The sequence below is a fragment of the Solanum stenotomum genome, chromosome 12 (genome assembly GCF_019186545.1).
Source record: "Solanum stenotomum isolate F172 chromosome 12, ASM1918654v1, whole genome shotgun sequence".
Taxonomy (NCBI): Eukaryota; Viridiplantae; Streptophyta; class Magnoliopsida; order Solanales; family Solanaceae; genus Solanum; species Solanum stenotomum.
In genome coordinates this window covers 2,901,030-2,917,598 of record NC_064293.1, presented here as the reverse complement: position 1 = coordinate 2,917,598, position 16,569 = coordinate 2,901,030, and the positions used below count along the sequence as shown (strand labels likewise).

General features: G+C 36.2%; 1 protein-coding gene and 1 pseudogene across 2 annotated transcripts in view; both read right to left on the bottom strand.

Annotated features, from left to right (window-relative positions):
* LOC125846589 (uncharacterized) overlaps nt 1-16,569 on the bottom strand; it is a 656,804-nt gene that overhangs the window by 170,262 nt on the left and 469,973 nt on the right. The window lies entirely within an intron of this gene.
* On the bottom strand, nt 1,321-7,960 carry LOC125846987 (6,7,8-trihydroxycoumarin synthase-like; annotated as a pseudogene).

Sequence of the window (16,569 nt, the reverse complement as noted above, 5' to 3'; positions counted from 1 at the left end):
GATCGTTGTTCTTGGTTTGGGAATTGATTTTAAGCTAGTGAAACACGGACCCCCTAACCAATTGACCGTGGTCCTAAGCCTCTAAGTGACCTTGCTAGTAACTACCACGGACCACACTATGGTCCATGGTTCTACCCAAGGGTCGTGGTTGGCCTTCGTGGATGGCACCTGCAGCTTCCTGAATTTTGCCTTATTTCCCTTTTTCGAATATGGGGTGTTACATTTTGTGAGATCTGCCCTAATTTTATCAATTTGTGTGCAATTTTGCTCGAATTTCCCTACCAGAGTCCATTTGCAAGTATCGGCTAAGAGGTCGTGTTCTTCCTTGGTAAAGCTGACAACATATTTTCCATTAGTTATTTCATGTTTCCTTGATTGATTCAGATTCTGCCTTTGATGAAGTTCTGGGATCGAAAAGCCAAAGCGCTCTTGTAGCTCGATTGATCATCGAAGTCTGGTTATTGGTACTCATGTTGTAGTTGTTTAAGATTTGGGAGTTTATGGCTATAAGGGGAAAAATGATCGGATCTGGTGGGTCTGGGGTCTGGCGGTCTTTTGCCCAAGGAGGTCGATGGCAAGTCTCATGTGTGATCTTCCCTTTGACTAGCTGTTATCGGCGAATAATTTCCGTTGCTGTAATTGGACTTAGTGTTTTTAGAGGGAGAGTTTTACTGATCACAAATATTGAAAACAAACTTTTCTTCTAGAAATTGGGTGTTGCTATTTAATTCAACTCTCTAGTTGTTCCTAGGAAAGCAAAAATATAAATAGTCTGGTTGATTCAAAATGTCCCAATTCTATTAAAATGGTTCTATTGATCTCAGACATCAATTCAAAGGAAATGGATGAAGAGTTAAGCAATATTTGGGAGTACCCGAAGCCATGATTTGTATGATTTATCTTGAGGAACCTTGGATGTAAGGAATTATCTCATGCCACAACATTAAATAAAGTGCTTCTTGGGAGGCAACAAAAGTACTTAACTTCTTTTCATTTTTAATTTCTTTGTTTTATTTGTTTTGCTAAATGTTTTTCGAAGATTCTTCCAGCAAAAAAGAAGGTTTCTGCATGTGAAGAATCATTCAATGAAGCCTCAACGCTAGCACAAATTAGTAAAACCCACAAATCCGTAGTGTACCTACAGTAGAAATGCAAAATAACAAGGGATTATTTTGAATCTAAAGTGAAAGATATATAAGAGATCAATTTGGTTCATTTCGCTGCTTTTTTTCTTCTTTCACTTTTCTACGACATCCTTTGAAATACCTACTCCATTACATGTTTATAACGAAAAATGACAGAAATACATATTTAACTAATTTAAATGCTGGAGTTTGGTTGGTCTTGTTTAATTTCTTGTGAATAGTGATAATTTCTAGGAACAAGGCACAAATGGTTTTTCATATGCGGAGTAATTCCAGGCAAACCATCAGTGTCAATGTCTTCTCTTTTCATCCCACGAGGCAACTCCCAATCAAAAGCGTAAAGAAGATTAGAGAGTACAAGTTCCACATTTTCCACACCAAGTGCAATAGCCGGACATCCTCTTCTCCCTGCTCTAAATGGAATCAACTCAAAATCTTGGCCTTTAAAATCAATATTATCATTATTCAATAACCTCTCAGGTATAAATTCTTCTGAATTTTTCCATATTTCAGGATCCCTTCCAATTGCCCAAGCGTTAACATATACTATAGTTTTTGGTTTAATTTCATATCCATCTAGTATGGAACTGTCTCTCTTGGTAGTAACAATGGAGCCGGTGTATACAATCTGAATGTCTCTTTTATCACTGCTTTGAAATATTGAAGCTTTTGGACATTATCCTCATTCACTATGGACTTTTTTCCAACCGATTCTCTAATTTCTGCTTGAACTTTCTTCATGGCATTCGGGTTTGCTATCAAGGTTGTCATTGCCCAAATTATTGTAGATGCGGTAGTGTCTGTTCCAGCATCTAGCATATTCTACAAGGGAAAATGGAAGGATACAAACTTAGCCACAAAATATATCTTCATGTATTCAAAAACTTTAAATTTCTCATTTATCTTTATTCAATTATTTTTCTAACCAACTAATCATGAAATGATGTGACATGTGTAATGTCACAAATTTAAAAGGCACTTTTGAATATTTGACAAAATCCTTCTTCATATTATGATCATTCCAAAAACATAACAATGGAAAAATCTTAGCCACGTGACGAAATATTAACACCAAGCCAATGAAAGGCTTACTGTTTAGCTATGTGTAAGCAATCGATGTGAGCAAGTATATATTTATCAGTACCTCCATATAAAATAGATACAAATGGAGTAGTTCATTACCATGATTCTAGCCTTTATGTTGTCCAAAGTAAGATCAATTGGAGTTGATTTCTCTTTCTTTAATTGGAGCAAAAGATCAATAATATCTTCTTCCATGGATTTTGGCCTATTGGGACTGAGATGTTTCTCAATGAGTCCTTCGTAAAACTCATCCAAAGCCTTAAAATTCTTCTCAAGTCTACTTGTTTTTCCGAAGAGTTTATCAATCCATCCTAAGAGAGGAAAATAATCAGAGACAAAAAAGGTTGTCAACATTTCTTGAGTCACTTTTAAAGTTCATTAAATTTTTTCATTTCGCGTGTTTCTTCATCATACCTAATACCAAAAGAAACTCTACAAATAATTGTAGTTGTTAGTGAAAATCATTATACTACTTAAATTGGTAATTCGGGAAGTTACAACTTGTTGAGATATTTCCTTGATCATTCTTGATACTTCATCTTCACGAATTGGAATAAAAGATTGAACTTTTTTTAGACTAAATAAATGACCAACACATATTTTTCGAAGCTCTTTCCAATGGTCATTGTAAGGTGACATAGCAATATCTTGATTATTGTAAGACAATTTTTGTTGGCCCAGAATGGAAGGTCTACCACAAAATGCTAAATCTTGTGTCTTCATTACTTTTTTTGCTAATTTTGTTGAAGAAACTACAATTATTGGAGTAGAACCAAGTTTCAATGAATACTTTTCCATATTTCTTGGAAAGTTTCCAAAAATAGATATGAGGGGTTAAACTATCAAATTGATGCAAATATCCAATGAATGGCAACCTTAAAAGACCTGGTGGCAGGATGTTTTTTTCTTTCTTTTTTACTTTTGGAAGAAGAAAACTGAGAATAATGATGATAACAAATGGAAAGAGCATATTGTTTTTTTTTTTTTGGGAAAGTCACTTGAAATGTCTTGTATTAAAATTTTCTGATGTTTCTTTCATTTATAATTAACAAGTAAGGTTGTGTTTGGCATGAAGGAAAATGGCTTTTCATGGAAAATACTATCCTTGTCATATTTTGTCTTCTTGTATTATTTCATTATTATCGAGGTGGATTCAAAATTTAAAATTTATGAATTGTTTTTTTAGTGATCTCAGGGTCGTTTGGTAGAGTATATAAAAATAATACCCAATAGAGTGTATTAGTAATGCAAGCAGTATTAGTTATACTGTATTAGTTATGCATAGATTATTTTTCATGCATTGTTTGGTTTGGTGTATTAAAAATAGTATGCATTGTATAAAAATATTTATTTACAAAAGTATCCTTCACAATTATGGTGGAAAAAATGTAAAAGTACTTTTGATGGTAATTGAGCCTTTAACCATATTAATGAATGTATTAAATCATTTGCATTACTAATACCTAGAAATCTATGGTATTAGTAATACACTCCTCAATACACAATAGAGTGTATAACTAATGGCATTAGTTATACATAGCATGAAAAAATGCACCAAACAAGGGATTACTAATACATATAATTAATGCATACATTATTTTTGCTAATACACTCTACCAAACGACTTAGATTATGACACTCTACTATATACAGCTAGATCCACCCCCACCTTTCACTTAATCATCTTTACAAAACTTGTTAATTTCTCTCTCAAATCTCTGAAAACCACTTAATTTCTTTCACTTGCAACAAGAAATCTCCAAAGCAAATCCAAATACTTAATTACATTGATATAAACTAATACCTACCTGGCATATAAGTCATGAAAATGAGTTTTATAGCATGTGTCAATATAGACAATGAGGACCAGTGGCAAATGCAGCTAGCCAACGGGTTCATCCGAATCTAGTTATATTTTGTACAAGGCATATTTTAATATGTAAAAAATTACTAAAAATAAAAATTTTTAAAGTCATATATCTATAAGAGATCAATTTGGTCATTTCTGCTAATTACTACTAGTAAATAGTAATCATGATGGATCCTTCTACTTCTCAGCACAATGCATACCAAAGGTTAGAGGCCCATAAGACAACTATTCCAACTACATGTCAATATTTCCAAATTCTGTGTTACACCTGCGAAATGCAGGTTTGCAGGCAGATCACTAAAGCACGTTTTCATTTTTTTAACCTGCGTTGGACCTGCGCCCACCACTTCTCATATGCAACTCGTCATTCAGGAGCAGGTGTTTCAATTTCATGCAAGTCCTTTTTAACTCTCTTGGGTTTGAATAACTCATGTGCCATGAAGGCATGGCTTGATTTCAGTCTAGGGTTGTGCCTCATTAAATATCGTCTGTGTGAATAGTACATAACTGAATAAACTCCAAGGGCTTTCTTCATACTAAGGTTCTTTTCCAAAGAGTATATTTTTTTTGTCTTATTTTTTGTGTCGAATTGGGTTGGTATTTCCCTATGATAGATTGATAGGTGGCTTTCTTGGGGGAAAATTCCATGCTTTAGTTTATGTAGAGCATGTGTTATACTTCTCGCAAGTGAGACTCCCAAAAAAATTTACTGTCAAAGGATGATGAAAATGAGGGAAAAAGTATGCTTGAGAGCAATTTGTTGTCATGGATCTTACACTTTTGGTTTGGCTTTGTGATTTACAAGCATGTGTTGATTAGCCCGTTGTAGTTAGTCAAAAGATGTTCTGTTCAATTAATTTTGAGACTAGCTTGAGATCTTGTTGGTTTTTGAATACCTTGTGTGGTGAGACATTGAATAATTATTGTGTGGGCATATTGTGTAGAACTTTCCTCCAAATGTGATTCAAGGTGATATTCTAGATATTGCTTGGATTGGAGGGTTAACGTAGGCCCTCTTTGATTTATCACTTTACCCAAATTGTCTTTCCCTTAAAATTGATCTTAGTCAATCCTAATGAGCCTTAATTAATTTCTTTAGTCACTATGTTGTGCAACTTGACCGTTTTGATTCCTCTCTCTTGATACCCTTACATCCCTAACTCCTAGTGATGAAATTGTTGTTTGGGGGTAGAACAGAATAAAAATGTGGTGTAAGCAAAAGCCTATGTTTGGGGTGTGCACATCAAGGAACTAAAGAGGGTGAGCTAAAAAAATTGAGCACCATAAGCTTCTAGTGAAAAAAGCTTAGTGAACCTATGGATGTATCACGACCTGAAACCTTGAGTCATGATGAATCTTACCACAACCCACCAGCAGTAGGTAAGTCAACCCATATCCCAAAACAACAAGTAGCAGGCATATCGGGTAGAATTAAAAATCAAAAGAAACATGAAGCATTTTAAAGGATAGACAACGGAAAAGAGAGCAACAACAATATAAGCAAAATCGTCATCTCTTCAAGAACAGGGAATTGCTCTTCCCCTTCCTTTTTCAACAATCCTTTCATATCACAATTCACCTATAATAAGTTTTCTCAGAGATGGAACTTTCTTCTTGTAGGGAATACATAATGAACATCATACTTAGGGGTGTAAGAAATGACCCCAAATATAGGTAACACGTCAAACCCGCCCAAATTTTTTAGGGGTTGGGTTCACGATAATTTGAATACGGTTCAATCTTAACTCTTTCAAGCCTTAACCCATTTAGAAAGAATCTTCAATTGACCCCAATTTTATCTCCAATTTCAACCCATTTTAAGACTCTTTATTTATATTGATGTAATGTATGTTCCTATATTGAAGGTATGAATTACTATCTATTTTATATCTTCTAGGATTTATCTTTCCATTTGTAATTTTATTTTTATAAATTTTCTTGAGTTGAAATTCAATTTGTGGTTATAAAGTTAAATAACAATATATTAAAATCATTGAGATTAAGTGGGTCAAATTGGGCGGGTCATAACCCAACACGGGTTTTAGCCCATTTGAGCTCAACCCATTTGAACCCAACGTAACCTTGGGTGGATCATAACCCAACCCGATTTCTATTTAAAACCATTTTAATATCTCTAATTTTAACTCAGCCCTCCCATTTGACACCCTTAATCATCCTCTTCAACATACTCCACATACCGCATGGATAACAATAGACTTTCTAGACAAGGCAGCGCACCAAAGGGTGATAAGCAAGAGCAGTTTTCACAACCTCTAATTCTATCAGAGACGACATTTCTCAAAACTAAGTGATCCATCATCTCAGGGAAACAGAATCCTCTAAAGCCAATGATTGTTAAAGAATTCAGATTGGGGTGTGGTTTGAGGGCTTCAAGCACTTAACTTCTTCCTATTCATATCTATCCGGTTCGTTCCAAATCATGCTTAAAGAGTGCAGATTCCCTTTTGCAAATAAATTGGCTTCTTTTGCATCCGTATGATTCTTCACTCTCTCAAGATGTGTGATTGGAATTGAGTCATATAGTTTTAGGTCTTGTAGTTCACCAAGTTTATAACCTTTTTTTCGAATTCCCACAGAAAATCTACTTAGAGTCTTAAGGCATGTCAAAAATCGTATCCTTGGTGGCATAGAAGTCAATTCATCACAACCATGAATTAAAAGATTTTGGAGACTACCAAGTTTAGTTGTTCGTTTTGGCAAACAACAAGGTGAATGGAAATATACTACTTATCAAGAGTCCACAAATTTTGAAGCTTTCATAACTGCTTTGGAAGACTACGAATACTATTGCCAGCGAGTTACTTGTATCTTAAATCTCCAATGGAATATGGTAACTGCTCCAGTTCAGAGCTACTTAGATTAAGTACTCTTAACGAGACAAATTTTTTCAAGAGTGAAGGACTAGAGTAAGAAGACACCAATTCAATGAAACCAACAGACATGCTATGTGAGTAATCTCCTACATTTATTTTGTGGATATTGTTGCTTGATGCGCTTACCAAAAATAGAGATGTAGCCAAATCATGGATGAGATCATGCATCTTGAAATAAGTATTATCAGATTTAACTTCAATCTCTTGAAAAAAGAACCTCTAGCATAATTATTTCCATACTTCATCCTCTTGCTCAATGTTTCGTTTCAATAAAAGAAAGTTGTGTGTCATCCAGAGAGATTAGCTTTTCTTTATCCATTTTGGTATCCTTTGGGAATATAGCACAATATGAAAGACATTATCTCAAATCAAGTGGAAGATGATCATAACTCAGTCTCAAGACAGGAAAAATAGTACTTTCATCTTGAGGCAAATTAAAAATCTCACTGTCTCTCACATGTTCCCATTCTTTTTTTTTTCTCTCTTGAAGCGCAAAATACCTCCAAGAGTCTTGGCTGCTAGAGGCACACTACCACATTTTTTCGCAATATCCACAAGGTTAGGATTAATTTCTTCGTGGTGTCCAAATGCACGTTGCATAAACAACAACCAACAATCTTCTTGAGACAAATTTGACAACCGGAATGGTTGCAAAGTTCCCATAATTAATCCAACCTTTTCAAGACGAGTTGTGGTTAGAACAGAAGCACCACTAGCTCCAACTTTCAAGACTTCTCTTAAATTATACCACTTATTGTGATCGTCATTCCAAACAACATCTTAGACAAGCAAATTATTTTTTTCCATTCAGCACTTCCTAAAGCTTCATTTGAAGTGGAACCAAGCCCATGTCACCAAGTGATCGACATACCTTCAATAAATTCTTCCAGTTCCTCTATCAACCTCTTCTCATTAAAATCTTCCGAGACGCAAATCCATATTTTGGGATGGAAATGCTCTCTGGTCATTGAAGATCATTTGGGCAAGAGTTGTCTGTCCTAGTCCCCCATACCAAGTATTGGGAGGACTAATAGTTGAGTAACTTTTTGGGTTAAAAACCAAAATTGAATGAATTTTTAAGAGAAAAGTTCATAGTCAAGTAGCAATATGTGATATTATCTCGAAAAGTGCTAGAGGATTTCCTAGATTTTCTCATTTAGGAAAGTGCACACACAAGTCAAGTAATTATTAAGTACTCGTGTACCAAATTCACACTTTTTTCATGGTCTAAACAACTCAATTTGTTTTTGTCATTTTCAAATTGACGAAGATTAGACTTTCTTTTTTTCTTTTCCAAATCATGGGAAAGGGTCTGATTCATACCCTTTGTTATAAAAGTGGCACATAGATATCTTTACTGTTACCTAAAAGGTTCATATATCCTTTTTCCTCTAAGGGAAGTGAAAAAATCTATTTTAAATTTAATTTTTAAATTTTTTATTAAAAACAATATTCATGTAGAGGTATACTTGATGGTCAAATTTCGTTTTCTTTGTACTAACTTGTAAAATTTAACATATATATATATATATATATATATATATGTCCCAATTTTTTTAATTGATACAAAAAATAAATTACAATTTATACGAAAAAAGTAGTTTTAATTTTTTTCTTACTTTTTCTCTTTTTCTATTCACATTTTTTTCCTCATATTTTTACACTAAAGAATAATAAAATAAGAATAACAAACTCAAATATTGATAATTAAATAAGTTAAAAAAATCATGTGTGAAAAGGATCATATATACCCCTACATGAATTTTCTGAAAATTAAAATCAAGAAAATTAATTTAAAATTAATTTTTTTTCACTTCTCTTAGATAAAAGAGTATATGTGTGCCAATTATGTAATGATAGGGGTATATGTGAGTGATTTTTATAACTGTAGGCATATATATGAGTCACTTTTATAATGAAAGGTAGTATATTAGTTCTAAATAACAAAGTTGAGGGCTATATCAGACCCTTTGTTATTTGATCAATAACACCATGAATGGTAGGTGGTTAGTCTAGAAACCAACTTGTTGATTGATAAAAAATTCTTAAGAGGTGTTTTTCCAATTTAAGTTACAGTATTGATTAAGGATTATTTTAATTTTTTCATAGTCGCCACTTGGAATTGAGTTATGGTGTTCCAAGTCACATTTTCTTATTAATCCCTAATCAAAAGGAAATGACTATTTATTATGGTCTACGAACTATAAATTTAGGTAAGAAATTATGTTGACCGAGGGGAAGGTAATAGGCATCCCTCGCGTCTCGTGGTTCTAGTACGGTCTCCTTATCAACTTAGACTATCTTAAATTAACTTTGGATAAATTGTGTTGCAGGCCATGATTTGCTCACATTTTTTATTGATCTCAACCTAGATGCGTAACTGCATTCTTGGTCTTGACATTTAGAGGCACAACTGTCTTATTTGCATCACACTTAATAATTTTGTCTAGAATTAATGAAAGTTAATTATATTATTGGACAAGGTGTGTCACTGCATCCTTGAATTTATTTTTTAATGTCTCAAAAAAGATGTGTAACCACATTCTTAATTGAAAAAAAATATTTTTAACATGCCTAGAACTCACCTAGTAGTAAAATAAAATATTTGTTCCTTATAAAGAAAATCAAATAATGTAATATATATCTAAACTTCTAGAATACAATTTAAAATTTTGGATCATTTTATATCTTTCTATTTTTATTTAATCTTAAAGTTGATGTCAAAATTAAGCATACACATATTTCAATTTTTTATTAATCCAACAAAATAATGACGATATAACACCCCAAATTCGAGAAAGGAAAAAATCCAGATTTTCAGAAGTTGCAGGTGCCACCGATGGAGGCCACCTATGGACCTTCAGTCGACTTACAGCCCGCCAGTCAACTTACGGCCCGTCAGTCAGCTCCGTCCATGGGTCAGTTGACTTTTAGTTTCAGACGCTAGATTTCAGCCTCTGACAGCCAAACGACGACTGACAGGACGGACCGTCAATTGACTTACGGCCCATCAGTCAGCTCCGTCAATGGGCTAGTCAACTTTTAGCTTAGGCGTAATAGGTTCTTTTCCTTACTATTTTATCCCTAGACTACTTCATTTTGGTCCGTTTTATAGCCTATTATTCTAGTCAGATTTTGCCCTAAACCATTATCCTCTAGAATTCATCAAACTTAGAGCAAAAGAGGAGAAAAAAGGCGACCCAACCCCTCCAAGAGCGCAACAAGTTTTCTTCAGTTCCAGCCCCAAAATCGAAGGACTTCTCCGTAGATTTCAACACTAGGTATGTGGGATTTCACTGGTGGATTCCTTTCATCCACTAGGTCCCTAGAATTCAGTCAGATTCTTGATCCTCTATATCATGTTTAGACCCAGGGTTTCTAGAACTTTAGATAATTGTTGTGATTTAGCTATTATAGTATCATAAATCTATTTATCATAGTTCCGTAACATTGTTGCTTAATCCTTGCATGAAATTCAGAACCCTAGTTGTGTAGATTCGTTTAGTTCATGAATTACATTTGCTAGGTCAGTTTAAACAGATATACATGCTCCAGTTAAGAATGTTTCATTGTCAATATTTAGATGTTGCATTCTCAGATTTGCACGTCCGAACTTTGAGCTATCCAGTATTCCAGTCATGTTGTTTATACACATTCCAGTTGGGAGTAGGCTTAGACCAAGTTAGACTATGGTCCAACATACCCTCATAGTCCCAGAATTACGTGCCCCCGTAGGTTTATAAGTCCCCTTTCATGCCTTTATACCCCTGGAAAGGTATATTATGTCCTCTAGATGGGGCGTATACATCAGACTCCACGTTTAGCTCACATAGTTTTATGTTGGCTAGTAGTAGCTCCCACAATCTGACTCTAGTGCATTTGACCAGGTTTTCAGTTATATTACAGTTTTAAGTCTCAGCATGTTATGTACTTGGTCAATGCATTCAGTTTAGTTCATTTATATATATTTCAGTATATTCATCATGTTCATATTATATTATTGCTCAGTATGCTTTGTTCAGTTTATATGTTTGTTCAACTTTATCCTATCCTGCATGCTCAGTACCTTCCACGTATTGACACATACTCTGCGATACATCTTTTCGTGATGTAGGTTCAAGTCCTCAGCATTCAGATCATGCGTAGATCGGTTCCCAATCCACATTTAACATCTTCAGTGGTAATTCCTCATACTTCAAGGATGATAGACATGTTTTCAAATTTAGTCTTTCGTTTCAGTTTCAGTTTTACTAGGTTAGCTGGGATATTTCCCAGCATCTCTAGCTAGTTAGAGGGTTTATTCAGATATAGTTAGATTCAACTTTAGTTTTGAGTTATAGTCCAGTATCATTAAATCTAATTCGATATTTATATATTCAGATCAGTACTGGGTATTCCCCATCATTCAGTTTATCTCATCTTTTAAGCTTCCGCATAGTATCTTTGGTCCATTTGTTTAAGTATGCTTATGATATTCCAGCTCAGGGTTAGCTTGGGTCACTCGTGATCCTAGGTCCCGTGTTTACGCCCAGGGGGTAGCCTCGGGGCGTGAAAAACTTGGTATCAGAGCATTAGTTTTAAGAGTTCTAGGATGTCTGAAAGCCTCACTAAGTAGAGTCCTTTTCATGGGTGTGAAATGCACAACATCTAATAAGAGAGAGAGAGACTGTGAAATGTTTTAAGAAAACTTTATTGTCTTTGCTACTCTTTTCATGCGTGAGGTAGGATCCTACTTCTCGTTTCTAATTCATCGTTATGCGTTTCAGATCATGCCTCCTTGTAGAGCTTACCCATGTAATGCTAATGCACACAATGCTAATGCAGTTCCTCTAGTCCTAGACCATGAGGTTTTGAACGTAGAGTTTTGGAATGCGGTTCATCTTTTGGCTCAAGGTATGACTAATCAGAACAATTAGCAGGTCCCAGTTCCTACTAATAGTAATGGTGGATCAGTGGCAGCTATGGTCTGAAATTTTGTTAGGATGAATCCGCCTAAGATTTTAGGGTCGCAAGTTGGTGAGGACCCATGGAACTTTATTGATGAGGCTAAGAAAATCCTTAGAGTGATGCAAGTGACTTGTAATGATAGGGTAGAGTTGGAATCCTACTAGCTTAAGGATGTGGCTCACATTTGGTTTACCCAGTGGAAAGAAAACAGGAGCGTGGATGCAGCTCCTACGATTTGGGATTGTTTTACTAGAGCTTTTCTAGACAGGTTCTTCCCAAGAGAGTTTAGGGAGTCTAAGGCACAAGAGTTTATGAATTTGAGGAAAGGTTCCATGTCAGTCCAAGAGTACGGGCTGAAGTTCACCCAACTCTCTTGGTATGCTACACATATGGTTGTTGATCCAAGGGCACAAATGAGTAAGTTTCTATTTGAGGTATCCGACTTAGTGAAGACAGAGTGAAGAAATTCTATGTTGTTAGAGGATATGAATATCTCTAGGCTCATGAATCATGCTTAGCAGGTTGAGGGAGATAAGCTTAGGGAAATAACTAAGGTCAACAAGAAAGCTAGAACAGTGAACTATAAGTACTCTCAGCAGAAATCGGGTGGTGCAAAACACTCAAAGTTTCGACATGATTAGAATAGTAGGGCACTAGGCTCTAAGTCTCAGGGAAGTGTTTCGGGAAATAAGACCTACTCAACCTGTCCAAAGTGTGGTAAGAATCATTCGGGTGAGTGTCTTGCATGCAAGGAATGATGTTTTGGATGTGGTCAATCTGGTCATAGGGTGAAGATTGCCTTTTTGCCAGGCAGGGTCAAGAAGATAACAATAATAGGGCTAAGTCTACAATTCCAGTAGCACCAGAAGGTCACCTAACTCAGCAGGGTGTGTCATCTGGTACAGGTGGCAGTTAGCGCCAAAATAGGTTCTATGCTCTCCAGGCTCGCCAGGACCAAGAAGATTCTCCTGATATGGTCACTGGTACGTTACGAGTTTGTCTTTTAGATGTTTATAAGCTGTTAGATCCAGGGTCTACTCTTTTATTTTGTACCTCCCTATATAGCAGTAAACTTAAATGTCAGTCCAGAAACTCTTTTAGAACCCTTTTTAGTCTCTACTCTAGTTGGTGACCCAGTTATAGCTAGATGGGTATAGAAATTGCCCTGTCACAGTCTCTCAGTAAGCCACCTCAGCAGACCTTGTAGAGTTATAAATGGTAGATTTCGATATCATTCTTGGCATGGATTGGTTACATTCTTGTTATGCCTCAGTCTATTGTAGAACTAGGATCGTTCGGTTTTAGTTTCCAACGAGCCAGTCTTAGAATGGAAGTGTAGTAGTTTAGTGCATGTAGGTCGACTTATCTCTTACCTTAAGACCAGAAAGATGATCTCTAAAGGGTAGTGTAGCATATGTTGAGGAAAAAGGGAAGGACTTAGCAAAAGATGTTCATTGGCTTGCACACTTAAGAATTAGTCTTACGAACACATCAGATGGTGGTGTGATAGCCCAAAATAGATTAGAATCTTCATTGGTAGCAGAGGTTAAGGAAAAACAGGACAGTGATCCTATATTACTCCAGTTGGAAGGTGCAATTCATCGGCAGAAAGTAGAGGTTTTCTCCTAAGGGGGAGATGGTCACTTATGTGTTTCTAAGGTGGATGAGTAGGTCAACTAGCCTTGACTTGGCCAAATTCGGTACATGATGCTATGGGAAAAGTTCAGCTCATCAGAAATAGACTTAAGACAGAAGTCTTATGTAGATGTAAGGAGAAGGAACTTAGAGTTTGAGATAGATGATTGGGTTTTTCTTAAAAGTATCGCCTATGAAGGGGGTGATGAGAGTTAACAAACTTGGAGGAGTCGATCCGTAGAGGGAGCTACTTGAGAAGCAGAAGCAGCCATGAAAGCTAAGTATCCTCATCTCTTTCCTTTCGATTTTGTTTTATCTTGAGATAATAGTTCCTCTCTAGTATTTTAGTCTACTTGTGCGTAAAATCAGTCTCAGTATCACATTCCTTCAGTTGTTCTTGCATTTTTCAGCATATTTGCATGTTCTTAGAACTCGGTTCAGTCAGATATCAATTTCTAGTACTTAGTAGTAGGAATTACAGCTCTTTCCTTCCATACCAAACTAGTTTACTCTTCATTCGAGGACGAATATTTCCAAGGGGGAGATATTGTAACATCCCATATTCGAGAAAGGAAAAATTCAAGATTTTCAGAAGTTGCAGGTGCCACCGACTGTCATGCCTCGAGCTACCCTCGAGACGCGGACACGGGACCTAGGATCACAAGTGATCCCAAGCTAACTCTGCTGGCATGATCATGAGCATACTAAAGATAATAAACTGATGCGGAAGCTAAATCATAAATAAATCTGAAAAGATGGGGAATACCCATATACTATAACTGAGATATATCAAATCTGAGAGTTTAATACAAAAGAGATATCAAACTCAAAATACTAAGCTGAATCTAACTATGTCTGAATTAAGCCTCTAAACTGAATAGAAATGTTGGGACATGCCCCAACTAGATCTAGCAAAACTGAAACTAAAGACTAAAAGCAGTAAGGATAAACATGTCACTAGTCCTCGAAGAATGAGGACTCACCACTGATGTTGCTGAATTGGAGATCGGGAACCGATCTAAGCGTGATCTGGATGCTGAGAACCTAAACCTACATCATGAGAAGATGTGGCGCACTTTTGCGTCAGTACTTGAGAGGTACTAAGCATGCAGGATAGAGTAAAGTTGAAATAACATATAACTGAACAAAACAATAAAACAATGAAATCATTTGAACATGATATAGATACTGAAATACTGAATACTTGCAATGACCAAATTTATAATATGCTGAGACTGAATACTGACTGTAATGAAATATAGTCAATGCAAAAAAGTCTGACTGAACTGTGGGAGCTACTAATAACCGACATAAAACCACATGAGCTAAATGTGGAGTCTGATGTATACGCCCCATCGAGAGGACCCAATATACCCTGCCAGAGGTATAGAGGCATGCTGGCGTGATCACTAAACTGATGTTGCCCACAGAGGGGACTTACACTTACGTGGCTCGTAGTTATGGTACTATATGGGTACGCTGAACCCTAGTCCAACTCGGTATTATGCTACTCCCAATGAATTAAGTGGTTAACTAGTTATAACTGAATTTCTATAAATACTGGATAGCTCGAAACTGAACATGCAAACTGAGAATGCAACAATTAATCTAATAATGATGCATTCATAAACTGAGGCATGTAAAAACTGAATATTGAAATATCTGACCTAGCATGTGTAATTCAAGAACTGAAGAAATACATAGCTAGGGTTCTGAAATTCATGCGATAAACTGAGCAATAACATGATAATCTGATTTGGAACATCTAAATAACTAATTTATGATGATCTGTTGAAATTATAGAAACCCTAGGTCTATTCATGATAAGGGAATCATGAAACTGACTGAATTCTAGGGACCCAATGGGCGAAAGGAACCCACTAGTGAAATCTCACATACCTGGTGACGAATTCCACGGAGAAATATTTCGATTTCGGGGCTGGAACTGAAGGAAACTTGTTGCGTTCTTGAACTATGGTTCTTGACCTTTTTCTCCTCTCTTGCTTATAATTTTCTAAGTTTTGATTAATGATTTTGACTAAGGTAAGTTCTAGTTATGTTTCTAGGCTTAAACTGACTAAAACCTCATGATTTAGGGTTTAAACGACGTATCTTAGGGGTTAAACGAAATAGGAAAAGACCAAAAAACCCCTGACTTAACTGCTGTAGGAGTGATCGACGGATTGGACTGACAGGCCGACATTCAATCAACGGTCCGTAGATTGGGTCCGTCGATCGAGTCTGCCTGACATGGCTTCACTAAAATAAGCAGAACTTTTTACTCGGAGGTTGGAATTTAGCAAACTCGGTGGAGTTGGAAAGATAATTCAATTATCTATCTAACAATAGGTTATGGAACACATAATTCATTTTTTACTAAGAGTTATGACCATCTGAAGTTGACCCATCAACAATTTTCAGCTAACTAGCTGCTAATCCTCATCTACGGTTAGACCTACTGATCGTGGATCGATTGACGGTCCGTGCTGGTCGACCGTAGTTTGTGTCAGAGGCTGGGTGAGGGAAGTCTCGATCCATGGACAAAGACCACGGACCGTGGTCTGATCTACGGACCGTGGGTCTGTCCGTGAGTCGGGACTTAAGCCAAATTTTCTGACTGAGTTCTGGGGAAGTTTTCTGTCACGAACCACAGACCTGCAAAATAGATCGTGATTCCATCTACGGTTCGTGAATGGTGTCCGTGAGTGCCACCTGTAACACCAAAAATCTGAAATATCTATTTTTGGATACGGGGTGTTACATTATCTCCCACTTGGGACCATTCGTCCTCGAATGAAGACTAATCTAGCTGAAATAGAGGGAGAGGGCTGCAATCCCTACCACTAAACACTGAGAACTGAATTTCTAACTGAACTGAGTTCCAAGAACATGCAAATACGCTGAAAATGCAAGTACAAACTGAAGGAACATGATTCTAAGACTGAATTTTCGCATGAATGACTGAAAAACTGAAGAGGAACTATTACCTCAAGCT